The sequence below is a fragment of the Anomaloglossus baeobatrachus genome, chromosome 6 (genome assembly GCF_048569485.1).
Source record: "Anomaloglossus baeobatrachus isolate aAnoBae1 chromosome 6, aAnoBae1.hap1, whole genome shotgun sequence".
NCBI lineage: Eukaryota > Metazoa > Chordata > Amphibia > Anura > Aromobatidae > Anomaloglossus > Anomaloglossus baeobatrachus.
Genome location: NC_134358.1, coordinates 549,928,095 through 549,938,096, shown reverse-complemented (window position 1 = coordinate 549,938,096; position 10,002 = coordinate 549,928,095). Strand labels below are relative to the sequence as shown.

Sequence of the window (10,002 nt, the reverse complement as noted above, 5' to 3'; positions counted from 1 at the left end):
TGTCTGAACACTTCTCCTTTCCCAAGATAATCCAGCCACCTCACAAGTGTGGCAGATCAAGATGCTGATTAGACAGCATAATAATTGCACAGGTGTGCAATTATCAGGTCCCTCCTCCATACAGATCTTCTCCAGATCTTTCGGGTCACTCCTCCATACAGATCTTCTCCAGATCTTTTAGGTTTTGGGGCTGTCACAGGGCAACATTGAGTTGCAGCTCCTTCCAAAGATTTTCTATTGGGTTCAGGTCTGGAGACTGTCTAGACCACTCCAGGACCTTGAAATGCTTCTTATTGTTAAAGGGGCGCTCGGGTGCCGGGTTAGTCACAGCAGAGTCTGCTGTTTGGCCGCAGCTCAACCCTTGGATATGACTCTGGACCGCAATTGTCTCTTACATGCAGGGGAGGGGTGGCTGGGACTTGTGGTGCTGGGCACTTACTTTCAGGCCGGAGGCCAGGGCTGGTTCTTTCTTCAAGACCGCTTCCCAGCTGCCAGTTGCAGCAGGTCCCAGCACCCTCAAGCACCACACAGAGACACAGTTCTTCTCAAACATGTACATTCCTTTACTGGTTACAGTCTTAAGTAGCTTAACATCTTGCAAGCGGCAGACACATCACTTCTCCATCATAACGGTTGTGTAGCGCCCAACGGGGCAGGCCTCTAACCTACTCATTGTCGGGCTGTCGACTGTCGCTGTCCCAGGCGGCCTAGCCCGGCTCCGTTGCCCTGAGGCGTCTAAAAGATGTCAGGGAAGAGATGATGGGGGTAGTGGTGAGGTGAATGTCGTGACGCCACCTGTGGTATGCAGCCAGGGAAGTAGCCGCCGCTGCTGTTGCTGTCCTCTGGGGCGGATGTTATTAGCAGCTATGGATGGTAACACTCTCCACAGGTGGAGCGGGCCCCCGGGAGGATGATGAGAGGAGTAGTAATGGCGGGTGCTGAGGCGGCGAGCGGCGGTGCCAGTAATTAAGAGACAGTCTATGGCTGCAGTTCCAGGTTGTTTACACACTCTTTATGTTGTGCCACTCATCCGGGTAATACCGGTCACTTGCTGTGATGGGCTCCGTCGATCCTTTTAGGGATCAGTCCAGTGTGGTGTTCGGTTGGTTCCCTCCTTGTAGCGCCTTTGCAATGGATGCCCTGGCTTGAAGCTACTTGGGGAACCGGGTTTTCACAAGATGTACTCTTGTACCTATATGCTGGTGCCGCGGTTCCGCCGTGGGGGTCTGGTGTTATCCAAGGCCCCGGATCCTCTCTGGAACTGTGCATTAGGGCGCTGTGTGGTCAGGGAAGCTTGAAACTTTCCCCGTCCAGGCAGATTCTGGAAAACCAACGTGGAGTATGATCTTCCCTAGGGTCCTGCCGCCCTGTGTGGTGCCGGTTCTGAGAGGAGCAGTTGCACTCTCCCCACTTAAACCATGTGAACTCTCCTCTCTCCCACCGGAGCACCCGTGAAACACATCTGTTCCTTTCCTCTCCTCCTGGAGAACTCTCTAACTATTGTGTTGGCTCCTGACTCCCCCTGCTGGCTGCACCTCCCCCCTCCCAGGTCCTAAGCTAGTGGGACTGGGGCCCCTGTGTGAGGGCATCCTGTAAATGCCACTCTGTAGGTGACCCCTTTATTACCTGACCCTAGCCCAGTCCCCAGTGGGGACAGGGGCAACCTGGTGTGTAGTTGAGTGTCTATGTGGTGGAACCGGTCCTGACCCCCTCAGGATCCGGGTTTAGCATTACACCCAAAATTGGGTGCAATACTCTGTGGTGACTAAAGCCTCAGGGACGCCACAGTTGCATACATCAGTTTCCACAGTCGTTTGGACATAAACTCCGGTTCTACACCAAGGTTGCCACTAGCAACTGGAGTCATTCTCAATTTGCCGGTCAGCCACTCCCCAGGTACTCGAGCTTCGGAGCCCCTCATCCCCTCTCTCAGCTTTATTCTGTGGGGCAGACTCAAATAGTCCTCTGAATATCCCGTTTTCCCACCCACAGGGATTTTCGGCTATAAGCTAAGATGGGCCTCTTCAGGGACAGCACTCCTCTGAATAAGGTTTGTTAGGACCTATTCCCGTCGTTCGAGCCCATTGACCTTCCATTGATTAAGGGGGTTCTTTGGGTATCTGCCAAGGGGTGACCACCATCCAGGCTGTCTGGACTATACCCACTTGGGACGTGGTTAACAGAGCCCACTCTCACAAGGGCTCCACGGGTCCGGTACCAGGATTAGACCCAGGTGGTCAGTCTAATCAACTCTGTTGGAGATAGTTACATTCACTCTTCTTGAGGACTCTCCTGCCTCTTCCTAGCTTACAACCCTCTTTTTGCACCGATCTCCTCCCACACTAACCCCTTCCTACCCAGCAGGTATCAGGGAAGTGGCTCTGCACGTAGTGGCCACCTAGTGGCCGTATACCTATAATATACATTAATACAACTAGAAACAGTGCTTCTACAGACAGGGAATTTGCAGGTCTGGGGTGGGCCGTGCCCTACACCCCCTTACATTACGGAGCAGCTCCTTAGTTGCCCCAGCTGTGTGTTTCGGATCATTGTCATGTGGGAACACCCAACCACGACCCATCTTCAATGCTCTTAATGAGGTAAAAAGGTTGTTGGCCAAAATCTCGCAATACATGACCCCATCTATCTATCTCCCCATTCATTAAACATTGAAACTTTAAAAACTAATGTAGTTAGTTAGCAGTAGAAGCCTTCTGGACTTTTTGGGACTTTCAAGTAGTGGTTACAATATAAGGAAAAGACTTATTTTGGTACCATGTATCATCACAGTGTTATCTACGGCCACAAAATGTGTCACGGACAGAGTTTCCGTGAAGCCCCAGTCTAAGTTATCATGTATGGGGTTAGTATCAGGGAATCCCCAACCATCAACCAGTCATTTTTGGTCCAATAGATAGAAAATAACTTAACCAATTTGGTACAAAGCCTTTTATGTATACCTTTAGGTTTATATTCCTATTAATGATTAACAAAAACATATACAGTTAGGTCCAGAAATCTTTGGACAGTGACACAATTTTCGCGAGTTGGGCTCTGCATGCCACCACATTGGATTTGAAATGAAACCTCTACAACAGAATTCAAGTGCAGATTGTAACGTTTAATTTGAAGGTTTGAACAAAAATATCTGATAGAAATTGTAGGAATTGTACACATTTCTTTACAAACACTCCACATTTTAGGAGGTCAAAAGTAATTGGACAAATAAACCAAACCCAAACAAAATATTTTTATTTTCAATATTTTGTTGCGAATCCTTTGGAGGCAATCACTGCCTTAAGTCTGGAACCCATGGACATCACCAAACGCTGGGTTTCCTCCTTCTTAATGCTTTGCCAGGCCTTTACAGCCGCAGCCTTCAGGTCTTGCTTGTTTGTGGGTCTTTCCGTCCTAAGTCTGGATTTGAGCAAGTGAAATGCATGCTCAATTGGGTTAAGATCTGGTGATTGACTTGGCCATTGCAGAATGTTCCACTTTTTTGCACTCATGAACTCCTGGGTAGCTTTGGCTGTATGCTTGGGGTCATTGTCTATCTGTACTATGAAGCGCCGTTCGATCAACGGCATTTGGCTGAATCTGGGCTGAAAGTATATCCCGGTACACTTCAGAATTCATCCGGCTACTCTTGTCTGCTGTTATGTCATCAATAAACACAAGTGACCCAGTGCCATTGAAAGCCATGCATGCCCATGCCATCACGTTGCCTCCACCATGTTTTACAGAGGATGTGCTGTGCATTGGATCATGTGCTGTTCCCTTTCTTCTCCAAACTTTTTTCTTCCCATCATTCTGGTACAGGTTGATCTTTGTCTCATCTGTCCATAGAATACTTTTCCAGAACTGAGCTGGCTTCATGAGGTGTTTTTCAGCAAATTTAACTCTGGCCTGTCTATTTTTGGAATTGATGAATGGTTTGCATCTAGATGTGAACCCTTTGTATTTACTTTCATGGAGTCTTCTCTTTACTGTTGACTTAGAGACAGATACACCTACTTCACTGAGAGTGTTCTGGACTTCAGTTGATGTTGTGAACGGGTTCTTCTTCACCAAAGAAAGTATGCGGCGATCATCCACCACTGTTGTCATCCGTGGACGCCCAGGCCTTTTTGAGTTCCCAAGCTCACCAGTCAATTCCTTTTTTCTCAGAATGTACCCGACTGCTGATTTTGCTACTCCAAGCATGTCTGCTATCTCTCTGATGGATTTTTTCTTTTTTTTCAGCCTCAGGATGTTCTGCTTCACCGCAATTGAGAGTTCCTTAGACCGCATGTTGACTGGTCACAGCAACAGCTTCCAAATGCAAAACCACACACCTGTAATCAACCCCAGACCTTTTAACTACTTCATTGATTACAGGTTAACGAGGGAGACGCCTTCAGAGTTAATTGCAGCCCTTAGAGTCCCTTGTCCAATTACTTTTGGTCCCTTGAAAAAGAGGAGGCTATGCATTACAGAGCTATGATTCCTAAACCCTTTCTCTGATTTGGATGTGAAAACTCTCATATTGCAGCTGGGAGTGTGCACTTTCAGCCCATATTATATATATAATTGAATTTCTGAACATGTTTTTGTAAACAGCTAAAATAACAAAACTTGTGTCACTGTCCAAATATTTCTGGCCCTGACTGTACATTGTATTTATAATCTAATGTTTTACCCCTTTTATTATTTAGATTTTTTTTTAAATACTTATGTTAAATATTTTACAGCATTCATCCTTAATAAATAAAATATATAACAATATTAAATAAGATTAGGCTTTTTTTTTAGGTGATACAACAGAGCCACTGTGATTATACAAAGATCTAAATTAATTTTTGACCAATAGAATCCTTGGTTATTGGTTGGAGAATGTATTGGACTGTTGAAAAATTCCCATTATTATTTAAGCAAATTTTTCATCTAAGATGAAGAATGCACTGGAGATATCTATAGATATGACATTGATCGAAAGAGTGAAAGAACGTCCTGAGTCATGAAAGAGACAATATTTTAGAATATATCAGATTGACTCCAATATGGGCAGAAAATTCAGGAATCCAACATACAATATTATGCTCTGAGGTCCTTCATTAGTCTGATCACCGGTGTGGTCTTCACTGGGCTATTGTAACGCTCACGGACAGTATATAGGCAGCGAGCGGGGTTAGTGGACCCACTGGGTCACAGGTGGAACCTGGGCTTACCGTTCAGTGTTAGGGGCTTAATTAAGGACCTACCACAAGGCCGATGCCAACTAGCACTCTAAGGGCAGTGAACAGACTGCGGCAGCTGACCCCCAGGACAGGTGACGGACTCAGGTATAGGCACAGGTGGAGACAGGTACATGCGGGAGGGCTGGGAAAGACAGGCAGGCAGGTATGGACAGGAATGGTGGGCACGCAGGGACAGATAGGTATGGGAAGGCAAATACAGGTGATGGACACAGGGTTAACGAGAGAGGAGCACGGGAACCTGACAACTAGCTAGCAGACTGAAGACTGACTAACTAAAGGCATTGCAAAGGCACCTCCTTTAATGGGAGGGTGCCTTAAATACATAGAGCCTCTCAGCCTTAAGGGGGCTTTACACGCTACAATATCGTTAATGTTTTATCGTCACATTGTTAGTGACGCACATCCGGCGTCATTAACGATATCGCAGCGTGTGACACGTACCAGCGACCTTAAGCAACCTCAAAAATGGTGAAAATCGTTCACCATGGAGAGGTCGTCCCAAACTCAAAAATCGGTAAGGGTTGTTTTTCGTTGTGGTTCGTCGCTCCTGCGGTAGCACACATCGCTATGTGTGACACCGCAGGAGCGAGGAACGTCTCCTTACCTGCCGCCGGCCACAATGCGGAAGGAAGAGGTGGGCATGATGTTTAGATCACGCTCAGCTCCGCCTCTCCGCTTTGATTGGCTGGCCACTTTGTGACGTTGCGGTGACGTCGCTGTGATGCCGAACGTCCCTCCCCCTTGAGGGAGGGATTGTTCGGCAGTCACAGCGACGCCGCTGACCAGGTAAGTGCGTGTGATGCTGCCATAGCTATAATGTTCTCTACGGCAGCGATCACAAACAATCGCATGCACGACAGGGGCGGGTGCTTTCGCGCTCGATATCGCTAGAAATTGCTAGCGATATCGCTACCGTGTAAATTATAGTCCTAAAAATGACCACTAGTACTTATTAATTTAGTCTAATAAAGTCAAATAGACAAGATTTATGCAAAAGCAGTATAAATTTATTATTCATAAATAATTAGAGGCACACAGTGCATGAAGTGAATTTTAAAACCATGCATACATATGACAGGACAGTGCGTTAGATCTATTTACGTAATGGCGCTGGTAACAAACAATATATATTGGAGGCTAGGAATATATGTTAGTAGATCAAATATGCAATCAATATAGATGGTTGTTAATGCAGGACCAATACATTGGTATTAAACAGTTAATCGCCCGGGAGTGTGTCCCTATCAATCACAGTATATAATATTGGCATATAATAAGAAAAAAACCTCCTATACTGCACAATACACAGATCTTCAGATATATTAGATCACTAGACACAAAATATGTATTTCTAACACATAGGTAATATGCACATATGAGTCATTTAATCACACAGATTACATCACAAAAAACCATCATTTATAAACTCATGGCATAAAGGACAATAATCTGACCCATTAGATAACACATCAATCATCCACTTGGTAAAGTTTATACTTGTATTACCCAGAATCAGGGATAGTATGGTTGTCATCTGGGGGTATATATCCCAGAATCCAAGATACCCACTGAAGTTGCTATGTATGGTGCAGAATTAATCATCAGTTAATATTCAATCATATAGTCTTTCCTCCACCATAGTATGGTATAGGCATGCAGGTCATAACACATTAAGCTACCACACAAAGGAATGTCGTATACCACAGTGTGAACATCAATCATGCTCCAAACATCCTCGTGGTTAGCAATGTTAGGGATAACCAATAAGCATTATATGGAAGCCTCATAGTATAACATACCAGCTGTAGCCATTAGATACTAAACACACTGCCCCGCACCTGATGCGTTTCGCAAGAGCTTCGTCTCAAGGTGGAGCACGAGAGAGGAGCACGGGAACCTGACAACTAGCTAGCAGACTGAAGACTGACTAACTAAAGGCATTGCAAAGGCACCTCCTTTAATGGGAGGGTGCCTTAAATACATAGAGCCTCTCAGCCTTAAGGGGGCTTTACACGCTACAATATCGTTAATGTTTTATCGTCACATTGTTAGTGACGCACATCCGGCGTCATTAACGATATCGCAGCGTGTGACACGTACCAGCGACCTTAAGCAACCTCAAAAATGGTGAAAATCGTTCACCATGGAGAGGTCGTCCCAAACTCAAAAATCGGTAAGGGTTGTTTTTCGTTGTGGTTCGTCGCTCCTGCGGCAGCACACATCGCTATGTGTGACACCGCAGGAGCGAGGAACATCTCCTTACCTGCCGCCGGCCACAATGCGGAAGGAAGAGGTGGGCATGATGTTTAGATCACGCTCAGCTCCGCCTCTCCGCTTTGATTGGCTGGCCACTTAGTGACGTCGCAGTGACGTCGCTGTGATGCCGAACGTCCCTCCCCCGTGAGGGAGGGATTGTTCGGCAGTCACAGCGACGCCGCTGACCAGGTGAGTGTGACGCTGCCATAGCTATAATGTTCGCTACGGCAGCGATCACAAACAATCGCATGCACGACAGGGGCAGGTGCTTTCGCGCTCGATATCGCTAGAAATTGCTAGCGATATCGCTACCGTGTAAAGCCCACTATAGGCTGAGAGGCATTTCCTGGAAATATCACACCGGCTCTTCAAGAGGAGGGCCGCTGCGCGTGTGTGTGCCCTAAGCATTCTCCCTGGAGACCTGGGCTGTGTGCACAGGCCTTAGGAGGAGAAGGAGTCGAGAACACATATGGACGGCCAAGAGTGCAGTGGAGGACGCGACCCAGCTGGGGCAGTGAGTAAGTCGGTGTTGGCGCTACAGCCATATTCAGCATCTTCGGGATCTTCTGGCTCCCGGCATCTTTGGCGTCTTGGCACGTCACAAGATGCCGGTTGTTGTAAATAACTAAGGATAGCTAGGAGAAGACCTCGTGAGATGTTGCCAAAGAAGACAGGTAAGGGATTGGTAAGTATTTTTTCTAAGGCCTTTTAAATACAGCAAAATAGAGACCTTCCTGTTTCCTGAATTCGAATGAAAATCGAAGAGTCAAAAAATTCAGATTCTGGTGAATCCAATATTTTTTGGGGGGAAATATGAAACCAATTTGATTTGAGGGATTCGCTTATTTCTGTGTAATATTATTTACAATAATCTCTTCCCAATATTCACCGTATCATCACAGTCGTTTAATGGTTCAGCCGCGGTGGGGTAATAGTCTTACAGAGCAAGATGAGACCTGTAGCTCCATGAGGGTTATAGAAGTATCAGTTGCCTAAATCCTTTCTAACGAATGTTAAATTAGGTCACGTGGGCATCATGGACTAATCCATCTAATAAGTAGACACTTTAATCCAGATTAGTAGAAACACAAATATATATCATGACATGTGCAACTTTGCTATGGGGTCGCTGCTAACGTATGGTATTATTATTATCTATTTTATAACCAGAGCGCGATATAAACAAATACGAGATGCTGTAAATACATAGAAAAGAGAGAGAGAGAAAGAAAAAGAGACAATGAAAGAAAGAATTAGAAAGAGACAGAGAAAGGAAAAGAAAGAAAGAAAGATAAAGAAAAAAAAGAAATAGAGAAAGAAAGAGAGAAAGAAATAGAAAGAGAGAAAGAAAGACAGAAACAAAGAAAGAAAGAAAAAGAAAGAAAAAAAAAACAGGCAATGAAAGTGAGAAATAAAAAAGAGAGAGAGAGAAAAAGAAAGCAAAAGAGAGAAAGAAAGAGAGAAAAAAAGAAAAAAAAGAAAGATAAAGAGAGAAAGAAACAGAAAAAGAACAAAAGAAAAAGAAGGAAATAGAGAAAGAACAAAAGAAACGGTGAAAGAAAGAGAGAAATAAAGAAAGAGAAGGAAAGAGAGAGAAAGAAAGAGAAAAAGAATGAGAGAAAGAAAAAGAACGAGATAGAAAGAGAAAAAAAAGAAACAGAAAGAAAGAGAGAAAAAAAAGAAAGAGAAAGAAACAGAGAAAGAAAGAAAGAAAGAGAGAAATAAACAGAAAGATTTTTAAACATGTGTCTTAATTATTGAATTTATCATTCAGGCCGGTTACCCTGAAAGAAAAAAAAATAGAGAAAGAAAGAAATAAAGAAAGAAAGAGAAAAATAAAGAGAAAGAAAGAGAGAAACAAAGAAATAAAGAAAAAGAAAGAGAGAAAGAAAAAAAACAAGGAAAGAAAGAGAAAGAAAGAAAAAGAAATAAAGATAAAGAGAAAAAGAACAAAAGAAAGAGAAAGAAGGAAATAGAGAAAGAACAAAAGAAGCAGAAAGAAAGAGAAAGAAAGAAAAAGAACGAGAGAAAGAAAATGAAAGAGATAGAAAGAGAAAAAAGAAACAGAAAGAAAAAGAGAACAAAAAGAAAAAGAAAGAAAGAGAAAGAAAGAAAAAGAAATGAGGATAAAGAGAGAAAGAACAAAAGAAAGAGAAGGAAGGAAATAGAGAAAGAACAAAAGAAACAGAGAAAGAAAGAGGGAGAAAGGCTATGTTCGCACGTTGCGTTTTTTCCCGCGTTTCCGCAGCGTCTTTAGCTGCAGCGTTTTTGCGCTAAAACGCATGCGTTTTTGTTTACCAGCAAAGTCTATGTGAAAAGCAGAAATCCTGTCTGCACTTTGCTTTTTTTTCTGCAGCGTTTAAATTGCATATTTGTGGTCAAAAACCATGCTGAAAAAGAAGCAGCATGTCAGTTGTTTTTGCCATTTCTGCAGCGTTTCCTTAACATTGGAGTCAATGAGAAATGGCAAAACGCAACCAAAATCAACTTTCCTGCGTTTTTCATGCTT

At 44.0% G+C, this 10,002-nt stretch overlaps 1 protein-coding gene across 2 annotated transcripts in view; it reads right to left on the bottom strand.

The window, feature by feature from the left end:
- The window catches only part of GNGT1 (G protein subunit gamma transducin 1), a 99,668-nt gene that overhangs the window by 9,702 nt on the left and 79,964 nt on the right, over positions 1-10,002 (bottom strand). The window lies entirely within an intron of this gene.